Genomic DNA, 13,471 nt, shown 5'->3' on the forward strand with positions numbered 1-13,471 from the left:
TCCTCATCCTGTTCTTTTTGTATAGGTCTAAAAAGTTATAGCATTTTGGTTTTTAACAATCCGAGTTCTGTGATACAAAGAGAAGATCTGAAGACTTTGCAGGTGGTCAGATGGATTAGAGCTAAAAGGTTGGGAAGTTTATGGCAGATCAACTTGATCTAATGTTTGTTATCTGTTCTCAGTACTGCTGGTGGCTTTTAGACTTTTATTGAAATGTGGCGGTATTTGATGCTTCCTTTGGTTAGATGATGCTCGTCTGTACCCTGATAAGTTTTTAGAAGGCAGAGAGAGTGATTTCTCTGGAGATGGAAGTGGAATAAGGGCCCCAAAAGGGTCTGAAAATCATGTCCCTCCTTGCCATGTAACAGCAGTCTCCTTTCTGTGAAGCTATACCTGCAAAAAATGTTCTCAAAATTATAGATTCTGAGGTGTTTTTGAAAAAACTTCTCTCATAACAAATTGATATCCAGGTTGGAAATATGCCACATGAAAGTTTTGCTTCTCTGTACTTTAAAGCAAAATAATAACTCAACTATGATGATGCCAGATTATAAAAATTCAAAATGTATATAGCATAGCATAGAGAGGTGTTAAGCCACTGTGTCATACACCTGAAACTATTGTAAGCTTTGTGTGTCAGCTATACTTCAATTAGAAGGAAAGGAAAGGAAAGGAAAGGAAAGGAAAGAAGGAAAGGAAAGGAAAGGAAAGGGAAGGAAAGGAAAAAGAAAAAAAGAAAAGAAAAAAAGAAAAAAGAAAAGAAAAGAAAAGAAAAAAAGAAAATTTCAAAGGGAATGGAAAATCTTATTTCTCTGCATTATGGCTCCAGACTTTATTCTAATTCCAGAGTAGAAATTTAGATTTAAATCCTAAATATTAACATAGTTTTTTTAGGGGTATTTTCACAGAGATTGCATTGCATTTGATATTTGCAATCAAGCCAAAAGTATTTATAAATTGAAAAGTACCTAATTTCAGTGAAAAACTGAAAACACAAATAATACTTCATAACCTAAATTATCTCACTGGCTGATATAACAGCCCTGGATACTTCCACATTTTACCATCACCTATACTAGAGCCCTATTCCGCAGTGGAAAAGCTCAGGACTGATCTATACATTTCACTGCATTACGCTATAGGATGGCATGGTATTTGAATCCTGACAGTGGTCTTACACCTCCACAGGGGGAAAAAAGCCAGAGGGATGAGTTTCTTCATCATGCACGTTGCTATTAGGCTATTGACACCCTATTGTGTGGTTGAGAGGTAAAGAAACGCAGGAGATTATTCAGAACGTGAGATCGTGGATGTTTTTTAAAGATGTCCCTACAGCAAGTAGGATTTCTCTCGTGTGGTCTTCGGGCAGCCGAGCGCGCTCTGGAGCTGCAGTTGTTAAAGGCGGGATTGGTGGCATGCTGTGTTTAATGCAACTCTTACCAACAACTTGCAAAGATTAGGAGACTGGCAGAGTGATGTCAATGAAAGTTTAAGGGCTCTGCTTTCTGAAGTTGTTCTGAGTTAATAATTAATGGATATCTTTCTTTGATGGTTCTTTTATATTTAGATGCAGCTGCCTGAAAATCAGCCACAAAGGAAACTTGATTTTGTTTGTCATTAATTTTGACTTTGCTTAACAAATGTTTTTGCGTGCCTTAGCATCATAGCTTTTTAATTTGGACTCGGTTTAATGTGGAGATGAAATCCTTGATTAACCAAACTGTTGTTAATTTTCAGGCATTGGTGATGGTGTGTTTTATGGAGTGAGGTCGTTCTAAGTAGTTTACCATCTTTCAGATGGGCTGAATCCAACTAACAGTTCAGTGGTGATGCTAATTTTGATGGACTATATTCACAGAGGAGTTCCTATTCTCCTGTAATGTAATAATTCATTCCCAGTTTCTTTAGCATGGGACTATTCTGATACTCTCTCCTATCCTATATTTTTTAAGACAACAGGGAGAATTACATAATTGCCTGCATAAGCAAATCCTAAATGTCTTCCCTCTGCATGTGTCCTGTCCAATAATAGGCAACAATTTGACCGAATTAATATGGGAGATACCGATTAAGAAAAAAAATTAAACTTTGAAGGGTATCCAGCCTTGAAGATATTCAACTAAACTGTTGCCATAAAATACATGTAATTTACCAGGATTTTTATTTGCACCAAATCCAATCTATCTCAAAGATTTCGGTCTGCTCTTAGAAATAAAACAGCAAATTTAATGTTTATGTAATGTGCATTGGATATACTTTGATAGAACCATACTTAAAGTCATTTCAAATGTCTTTTTTATGCCAAAACAATTCCTGTTGACTCATTTCCAATTTCTAATTATATGAATAATTATTTCTGAATCCCACAGTTCTCCTAAATAGCGTCTATTTTAACAACTGCAATTGATACTTCCATCAGTTAATATACTGTCTTGCTTCAGCAAATAACTAAACATCTGCTGGTTGCATTTACTGTCACTGAGTAAATGATTTTATTTAAAAGAAATCATGTAAATTAGAGAGAAGGACAGACTACACAATTTTCTCTTTTTCATTAGCCAGAGTTTCCTTTCCTTTAAGAACTGGTTTGATACCTGAAGAAAATTATTTGCCTTACCAGCTTTCTGTAACATGGTTAGGGAATAAAATTTGGTTCTAGAAAAACAACATAAAAATAAATTCTATTTGCTTCAGGGTATTCCTTAATGCCCCAACTGTTGATATTTAATTAGTTAACTGGAATAGTTGAGATCTTTAATAGTTGTTGGTACTGGTGCTTCATTTTACTGTGTTATATTATGCTCTGTTATCTGACCATAGCCTTAGCTTTCAATGAAAGCTTTCATTCCTTAAATCTATATCTGCTACAGAAAGGGCAAATAGATGCTTTCAAGACTATTTTTCTTAGATTTTTTTCCTGTAAGTATTTAAAAGTCTTTCTCTCAGCCCCTTCTAATACCTACAGATGGCATGCTTTCAAAAAAAAACAAAAAACAAAAAACAAAAAACAAAAAACAAAAAAAAAAGGAAACCTTCCTCATCATTCCAACATTCCCTGTGCTATCGGTGATCTCCTGTAATTGATAAGAGCATCTCTAGCATGTTTCTATCTGACAGGTGTCAGACTCAAAAACCACAGAAGCACTGGGGTCATAATATACTTGTTCATGCCTCTACCTGTTTTCACGAGAAGGTTAGAAAAAGAAACTGCTACTGTCTTCCTGGATGTGAGACTACTACTTGGGTTGGACTTGACAATACCTCAGAATGATGTGTCAAAAAGATAGGGGGAGGCATTTATGAAAACTCTCAAACCAAAATGCTGAAAGGTGAATGCAGAAGTACAGAGAAAACATATGTGAGGAGTTACTTTAATTAGTACAATCAATAATACTGGTTTGTTGTATTTTTTTTAAGACTCCACTTTAAAAAAAGAGAAAGCAAACAGTTACGTTTTTGTGCAAAATGTTTGTTTCACAATTCAGCAATTAAATGAATCTTACATAGATAGTATGGAAATGCTTTTTAAAGAATAGTGACACTTGTTGCAAACTTTTTCTTTTGGTAACATCTCATAATCACACATTAAAAGATACATTTTGTTCTCAAAGGGGTAATTTCAAGATCAATATTGCACAAATGATCAGGACTAGATTTATGGCTGGTCTCGTGTTTCCAATACTAAGGATATTTAGTACTCCATTTAGAAAAAAGAAAAAGAACACCAGGATATTTTAGAGTGACGTTTTGATGATCCCTGATTTAATTCTGTTGAAGTTCCTTTTTTAGCTAAAATGGAAATTGCCTTTCTCCCTGCTTTTGTCAAGATCTAGAATTCATTTCATCCTCAGTTTCCAAATTGTCGTGCATTTTCCAAGACTAAAAAAAATCATTCAAAAGAAATGTTAGAACTTCAGGATTATTTGCAGGAAAACAAGGTATACATGAAACGTGTATGTCTTCTAAAAGACTATGCAAAAAATTAAGGAACAAAAACTAAAGCACCACCAGGTTTTTATTCTTTTTAATCTCGAGAAAGCTTACCATGACATTGGAAATTATTCTTGCTGTTGATTCTAATAACTTTATCTAAAATGCCTGAGCATCTTTAAAACATGTTACTTGTTACTTCTATTAGTAGCCTGATGAAAATTCAAATCTGCACCTCATTATCTTTAAGTATAAATACACTTTCAATGGCATAACACCTAAACTGAGAATATATACTTCAGGAAAAATGAAAGGCTCAAAAAATACAAAAAAAAAAAAGAAAGAAAGAAAAATGAAAGGCTCACCCACATTCACTGTATTAACTTTAAGCTATAATGAGATTAAATATTGTTTTCTCTAAATTGATTTTATATATTCCTGCTGTTTTTACCTTATACTTTGTACTTTACTTTGTACTTTGGTTATGTTATCTTTTGCTCAAAAGAAGTCCACTGCTGGAATATTGGGGGTGGGGGTTAATGCACCATTTTCCCACTGTAATAGATATAGTTTTAGAATGTTTGTCCTTGAGTTTAAAATAAAAGATATGTTAATAAGTGTCCTATTCAAGACTTTCTTCTCCTACACTAAGAAGCTTGTTTTCATTTGACAAAAACTATTAATGCTAAAACAAAAATTGTTTTGAATTCATTTATAAGGGATAGACACCTACCTCTTTAGTTAAAATCAGTGATCCATTAAGGCTTTCTAGCTTTTTTCCAAGCTGTGAGCATACTGAGTATTTAAGTATGAATAAGAGTGAAGGTGGGGGGTAGGTTTAGCTAAATAAAAGATTGCTTGATATCTTGGGGTTCTTTGAAGAGTTTTATAGGCTTAGAGTTCACAGTTTGAATGAAGGACTTTTTTTAACTTTTATATATAGAAATTTGTTAACCTGAATTTCAATTATTGAATAATTAATTAATTACACTAATTACCTTAGTGGAAAAATTTACACAGTGAGCAACCTAAGTTTAACTCATAAATTGAAGTGATAGACTTGATATTGAAATAATTAATATTGATTCCGGATGTCAGCGATTTTTATTGTTTAACACAGAATGTTCACTTTTCATGAAAAATATTAAGGTATTTATTTAAGTGTTAAACTACCGAAATATTTTATACAAAGAAACCCCCAAATATTTACATGTTACAATGCTTTTGCTTTGGGAATTTGTTAATATTGGCACTCAAAAAAGTAAAATAAAATAACATAAAAGTGTTCACTTTAAATAATTTTTATGAAGAATACTGATTCTTGAATGCCAGGAATTTGAAAATAAAGTAACAGAGAGACTAAATGACAAAAAAAAATGCAATATTTGCCTTTGGAAATTTTGCCTTTTAGAAAAGATTTTAATAACATCAACATATACCAAAAATTCTATAAATTAAAGAAAGAAAAAATGTGTCATTTTTTACTGAATGTTACTGCCTGTTTTTTAAAAAGTTATTCTTTATTTACCTAAGAATACTTAAAGAAGTCTTCAAATGCACAAAGCAAATAAAATGAATTCAATCTTGCAGACTTCTATGAAATACTTTTACAAATGAAAATAAATGGAAGGCAAACAGAGTACACTTGTTCCAATATTGACACAAACCAATGAGAAACAGAAAATTTACTTTCATTCTGCACAGAAATGTTTCCCCTCCTAGCAAAACTCTCTGTCACAGTATTATTTTTAAAGGATAACCAGGATGTCATACTCTTCACTGGTTTATTTCTTAACCGTGATACTAACTTAGAATTTTAATAGAATTATACCTTTGAAATACCTTTCAATCTTCATTAACTACAACTGGTGTGTAGTCTGTAGCAATGATCTAAAATATAGAAATAGGTTCAATAGAAAGGATACAGATATACTTGAATTGTTTTTGCTAGATTCTGTTATTTACTGTGGGCTACAGAAACAAATAGTAATATTTCATGGTAATTTTCTATGATAGAACACATTTCAAAATCATAAATGACCTAACATAATAAATTATAAAATCAGACTCAAACTCATAAATCATTACTTTCTTTGCAATTCCTGCTATTGCCTTTTAAAATGACTGTTCCAAAATGCCAAATATACTGTAGCAAATACTTCTAAACTTTTATAAGCTACCTCCTCATTCTTACTGCCCTTGAAATAAATATTGCGGTTGAATTTTATCATATGGAATTATAATTAAGAAGGAAATTTTCTTCATATATTAGAATGAAAAAAATATTCTCACAAAAAAAAATCTCTAATTTTGGTGGTCCATATAAAAATTGTGAAATCTGCATGAGCTTAGTTTTATTTTTATTGTAGTTTAGTCCACAAGCAAATAGAAATGTAATCAGGCATATATAAAATTAATCTTCTCTAAATCTCAAAATACTGACAATATTGACAGTGAAAAGTAAAGTTCTACTATAGTAAAATAAAGAAGCAATGTTGTTAAGCTCCAGTTATCATAATTTAATACCATCCAAGTAAATCCTAAATGTCTAATTAATTGCTTTGATTAAAGATTTCCAAAATAATTATTTAAATGATCCATAGAAAACATAAAGGACAATATTCTGAATTCTATTTCATTTAGGCATGCAACTTAAGGAAAAAGCATTTCTTAGAAATATACTTAAATAAATATTAGTGTGATGATTTAACTTAGCATTTGATTTGATTGATTAAAAATTACTTGACAAATAACAATGAGAGAGGACAAAAACAAAAGTATTTCTATTTCTTCTTGAAATTTAAATTACTAAAATAAAGGATTCCATGTTCAGATTGGGGTACTATGATATTCATTTCAATTTGAAATGGAGAATTTTTTTTAAATTGCATTTTTTTCATAAAATTTATTGTTATTAAATTAAGAAAAATGCTTCCTTGAGTCATGTGTTCAAATGCAAACTAAAGCAAAGTGTTTCATATTTTATAAGACCTAAGGCAGTGTATTATGATTTAAAGAAAAATATCCATATGCTTTTTTTAGTCCTGCTATTCTAGAATTATTTGGATGGAAATTATATTGTCAGGTGAAAACCTCAATCTTTAAGGAAATTTAACCCAATATTGAATTAAGAGTCTACTAAAATTAGAAACTAGTTTTCCTTATTTTGGTAGTCTGCACTACATTGGTATTTATTTATAAACCTTTTGAAATTTTTACAAACTGTAACCAGCACCAGTTATAGGTGAAAGTATTGACCAGTATTTTGTTTGTGGTAACTGAAACACAGTGTCAAAAATGTATATTTTAAAACTATAGTTCATGTTGGTTTTATTTTAATGTTTTTCCTATGTGAGCATAGTTCGCTGCAGATTGAAATTATTAAATGGCCCTTTATCCTACAGTCTATATTCTAAGAAATTATCAGAGATGTGAATTATGCCTCATGAACATTTTTGGATTTGTCAAATGATAACATAATACATTTTAACCAGGAATTATTGCCTCACGTATATGGGCAGATTCAAGTTAAATAAAATTTCAAAAAATAAAAAAATAAAAAACAGTTCGCTAAACTTAACTTTTTCTCACAATAGAAAGTCTTTATTATAAACTTAGCCGAGTTACTTAATCAGGAACGGATTATCTAATAATGAAGGAGAAAATTCTAGAATGAAAAAGAGAATAGAGTCTTCCAGAATTAAAAAATAAAAAAGCAATTCAATGTAGAGGGAATTTTCTGAGATGATAAAGTAATACATCTCCTTGGGTTGTAATATAATCTAAAAAAAGGATTACAGACATCTTTTAATTATCAGTAATTTTATAAATATGTTTGTGTTTACATATTATAGATATGTGTATATGAGTTTATATATATTTACAAAGTATGTTATATATTTGATATTATATATTTTTGCAATAGAAACAGTTAAAATCTTTAGTGTTTGAAGTGTGAAAATATTTTACTTTTAACAAAAATAAGGCTGAAATAAATCTTTTCAGACATTTTGTCAGGCTGGACTTAAATGACCCCATTGTCAACTGCACCTTCCTTTTGGAGCACATGTTGAACAGATAGATTTACAAAGTAAAAATTTGAGTTGAAAACACATCATTACTTGAGCTGAAGACTTTTCGTATTAGTTCAGTTTACTGACTTGGAGCCTATTAAAAAAGGAGAAAAGTTAGCTGCTTTCAAAGTACTGAACTGAGGATTATCATCATTTTGATGAGGCCACCCTACTATGATAGGGCAATGTAATCAGAATGTTGAATTAAGTCAAGCTCTAGTCTGAAAAGAATAAACTGTATTCATCAGTAAATGTTCTTAATGGGAATCCTGAAAATATTTCATTATTCCTAATTTAATTAAGAGGCCTTGAACAGTTAACTAGAGGCCCACATTCATATTCAAGAATATGTTATTAGGAAAACCATAAGAAATGGTACGCAGGGTACTGATTTCAACCTGCATTTTTTTTTCAATTGAAAAATGGCCTCATTAACTTTACAAACATTCATTTTGTAGACGGTTCTACAACTTTACAATGTCATTGGCTATATATTACCAATAGAAACCTTCCTAAACCAACATGTTAATTAAACATTAATTTATAAATATTTATACCGGGTTTATGCTAATATGAAGTTCAATCATATTGCCTTATCTATATAAATAATGGATGTGTGGACCTATTGATAAGTGTACCTCAGGAGCAGTGTATAACATTCAGAAAATGTTTGTAGACAAGCATTGTGTTGCATTATTTTCACTTGTGTGCAGAATCATTGCACTGAAGGATAATAGAATCATTGCACTGAAGGATAACCTACACTCCAGGTATTTTCAGTATTAGAGATAATGCAAGCAAACACCTAGCACGGTGTGAGGCACATAGTAAACAGTACAGAAATGGGAGATGTTATTAGTATTACTAGCAGGTCCCTCTCCCTAATAGCACTATGGTATCATTATAGCCCAAAGGGAATCTCACTCCCTCACACACATCTCCCAAGTAACTCCTCATACCAACCACACGCTTTATCAGTATAATTACACATTGCCATCTAGGGCTACACACAGCATTAAGAAGAAATCAGGGCAGGGTGAATGTATTTCAGATGAAATATATAAAATGGGCTCAGGAGGTGGGCCTGTGGTGGAAAGCACACACAGTGACAAACCAAAGCCTGAGTCCTTAACATAGTGCACAGCTGTATCTGTACGTGTTGGCAACAAGAAAGAATCGCATAGACTGAATGCACAAAGTCATGCTTTAAACCTCTCCCTATTTTGTTACTTGTTTTGCCTGACTTCAACTTGATTTGCTCCTTCTTGCTCTCTCTAATAAAATAGTGAGGGGACTCTGGTAGACCTGCAGGCAAAGGGTACTGGGCCACACAATCCATTTGGTGCCCTTTCTGATACAATTGCTCTGAGTGGCAGAGCAGGGTGAGGGGATGAAGCATGTGTATGATCTGATGAGCTTGGCTCAACTGGGGGCAGCTTCTCTAGGCAGCTAAATTAAAAACCTCCCTGCAATTTTGATCTTAATCACCCCCTCCGAGGCTGTAATTGGGGATGGTCACTTAACTCTCTCCTTCCAGATTCAAATGCACAGTGTCCCTTTACCTCACACATTTATTAGATCTCTCCAAAAGGACTCAGACAGCATTGAGCACATGGCCTTGCCAGCACAGTATTAAGACACCGGGGTTTGGGCTACATCAAATCTCACTAGCCTAATGCATTCTTAGGAATTCATATTTTTTTGTAACAGGTAGGAAGTGCCATCTCTAAAATAAAAGTGCCATAGGTTTGGGCTTTTTCAAACGTTGGTAATAAAAGCCCCTATTTATAAAATAACAAAAGACTGAATTGTATACATTAAACCTGTCATCTGTGGAATTAATTAAGCCCTTTAAAAATTGAAGAGCCCTCTAAAAATACCATGTAGAAATGAAGATCAAGCTGGAGAAAATCTAATCTTCAAAAAAATTCCACATGTGGGAACATCTGATGGCACTCTGAAAACCCTCAAGGAATGCAAGCCTATCTGACCACTGAGAGAGCCCGTCACCTCGCTGGTTCCTTTTGTGTTTCTTTTTTTATTGTGGAGGTATAAATTATTAGGAATTAGAGGCAAACGGGGGTGACTATAGGAGGGATCCAAATCTCAGGGCAGTCTGAAAGGTGATCATGGGGCTGGGAGGGGGATTAATTCTGTTTAAGCAACACTGACTGAGCTTGGCAGGCCTGGGAGATGCACCCATGAATGAGGCTTACTTCCTGCTCCTAAGGAGCTCACTGTCCCGTGGAAAGAGGGTGGGGACTCAAAGGGACACATCACTCAGACACCTACAGAAGCATACAGTAACAGAAACACAGGAGAAATGCAGAAAGAGCCAAGAAGAAAGCTAAGAGTTGCAAAGAAGTCCATATTTCAGCCAGTAAAGACATGTCAGAAATAAATAGTGGCCTCTCTCACATAGCTGTGCTTTAATTGACCCAACCGAGACTTGTAAAGTCATTTCCATGACCTCAAGGATGACCTACACAGCAACTGGAGCACTGTGGCGTTGTGGTGGCGGTAGGAAGCCAGGTGGTTTCCCTCTGGCTTAAATCCTGCTACCAGGGTGAGAAAGCACCTGGGTTCAACAGGAATAGAGAGACAAATATTGTTGGAAGACAGTCCATCTCTGTTCTCAAGAAGAACCACTCTCTTGGGCGGAGCAGGTTCACGCACTGTTCAACAAGCGTATTGTGAATGCCCAACCCCAGCTGACTGTTTCTGAGAATGAGAAACTCTTTTTCCAAATGATTTTGAAGATAATCCTCAGTCACGCTCACAGGACAAAGTCAAGCCAACTGCAGGGAAGTTAGGAACCAGTATCAGCCCTGTGCTGGGAACCTGCGGGTCAAGCAGCCCCCATGGCTGGAGCTCATGACAGCCATTATCTCCAGTGACTACTGACTTGGTGGAACAAAAGTGTGACTCCGTATCTGCCTGGTGGGTCTACTGTGTGGATCAACACTCTGCTTTTCTGTCTGGTCTCAGACTGAGAACTTATAGACTGAGCCTGAGATATTCACAAGCCCACAGCACGAGCTGTGGGGAAATGAGGCTCTCGGTCCCTTCATCTGTTGAATATTAAAACTGATCAGGACCAAAGGGATCCCTTCTTCCATGTCCTCTGGAGAGGAGCTGCCCCTAAGAAGTGACTTGCCCAAATCAACAGCTCACAACTGGTAAATGTGAGACCAGGATGCATGAGGCTGGGATCCTTGCTTGATGCCCTTTCCACAACACAAAAAAGATCTTGTCGCTATTCTGGTTATTGCTAATAACCCATTCATTTAGCCCACTCAGAACCAGACACTCTCTGGAGATATGAGAGTGAACCTGTTGTAACTCCAGCCCTCAAAGAACTTGCAACCCAGTCGGGTGACACAGAAAGAACTGGAAATTGCGGTGAAGCATCTAGCCATGCATGGCACTGGCTGAGGCCTGAATAGGCAAAGTATCTAAGGGTTGTGTCAATTATAATGTCTCATTTTCTGGTTTCTACTCCTTCCTCCACTGGATATCGTGCCTGAGGATCTTCAGCTGTTCCATCCACACAGGGCACGAGGTATTCCTTAGTGAAGCAGACAATAGATGACCATGCATTTAGTGTCTTACCAGAGACACAGAGGAACAGGCACAGAGCATGAGACGTCCTTCCATATGGGAAGAGACCCAAGCTTAGAAGCCATCTGTAGATTGCAGCTTCAGCAAATGGATAAATACTGATTGGGGTTTTGCGTGTGCTGCTCAATCACAGAATGACCTGTGAAGACATCTGAGAGCAGAGGGTATACATTGCATATACCCAGTGTACTAGTTTCCCACTTTATTCTCCTCCCCCGGGGTCTCTCATTCCACAGAACTGTAGGAAATGCAGGACAGCTGCATACCTCACAAAGCATACCATGCAGAGCAAGCGCCCCGAGCAAAACAGCTCTTTGCTCTCCATCCCACCGTGTAGCACACACTTGAGATTATTGATGCCAAGTATTTCCTTCAGGAATTTTAAATGTCCTCCCACTGAGCAGCAAATCATATACCATCCAGAGTTCTGATGTGAGCAGCATGAGTTTCCTGAGGCTTCGCAGGAGACATATGGAAGTGGTGTTGCTTCCTTCACAAGTTGCCAGCCCAAATGCATGGACCATTTCTTCCTTACAAGGATATGTGTTTCTTTTCCAGAAAGTTTGCTTTATCACAATAATCTGGCAAGGCACATAAGCAAGTCAGTAAGTTTGCTACAAGGCTTCCTGAGGAGGAAGGTGCTGGGGGCTTTTGCCCTGGAGAACTGTCCAGATGGGGCACTTCCGTTCCAGATATGTAATGAGCTCTATTATACCCAATTCCCCTCTCCTGGCCTGAGTGATACGGGGAGGCAGCCCTGGCTCAATGATAGAAGACTCTCTGACCCACGGTGAGATGCCCCAAAAGTAAAGTGTGATGAGATGGGGAAGTTTAACCTAAGGGAACACCCAAGCCTGGGGCTGCCATTCACAGCTATACTCCAGAGTCCTCTGCAGCTTGGTACAAGCTGCTTTTGGTGTCTAGGAATGGGACTCAATGAGTACTGTTGTCATAGGATTTTTCTAGAAGCGTGAGTTTTTACAGGTGTCTCCACATTACTACAGAGCCTCTAGATGTTAGCCTAGGAGGGCAGAGACCATTGCAATTTTGTTCAGTGCGGCATTTTCAGGAAGAAGAGCAGATTGGCACTCAATAAATGTTTGATGAATATCAATAAATTGACCCATCCCCTCCCCTCTCCCATTCAAAAGACATCTGGTCCAAGATCAGGACATCCTCTGACTCTCAATTCCAGCTACTGATTTTCCCTCATTCGAATGGGAGTCACACAGAAGAGCAGCCAGTAGTTGAAAAACACAACAATAATTGGGCACAGTTCTATGATGCTCTATTTTAAGCATCTCCATCTACTCATTTAACTTCACTTCAACACTAAAAGGTAGGTAGTTATTATTTCCAGAAGAGGAAACTAAAGCAAGAAAAGATAATGGCCAAGAACACACAGCTAATAATAGCTAACACATCCAGGATTATGAACCCAGCAGTCCATTACAACACACCAATACTTTTTTTTTCTCAATACCAATGGCCTTTTCGGTATGCAGGAAACTTGGACCTTCTAGAGAAATCTTCTACCGTGAAATTGATGACCATGGTGTGTTCCTCAAATTGAAGAAGAGTGGGCGATGACGGCTCACTCAGACCTTTTCTTTACACATACCTCTTCGATTCCTTAGATGATGAGCTCTCAGTGGTTGGGGTTGACTGGCTCACTCACTCTCCTTCCCTCTTTCCTCTCTCTCTTCTAACTTCTGGTCTCACGAATCAAAGAAAGTGAATAAACACAGAAATGAATTTCAGGGTAAATATGGTGGACTTACTGCATGTATTTATTTTTATTAATGAACAATAAAAGTTACTTTTTTTCCTAAGGGAAAAAAAAAACT

The sequence above is a fragment of the Canis lupus genome, chromosome 2 (genome assembly GCF_048164855.1).
Source record: "Canis lupus baileyi chromosome 2, mCanLup2.hap1, whole genome shotgun sequence".
Classification (NCBI taxonomy): domain Eukaryota; kingdom Metazoa; phylum Chordata; class Mammalia; order Carnivora; family Canidae; genus Canis; species Canis lupus.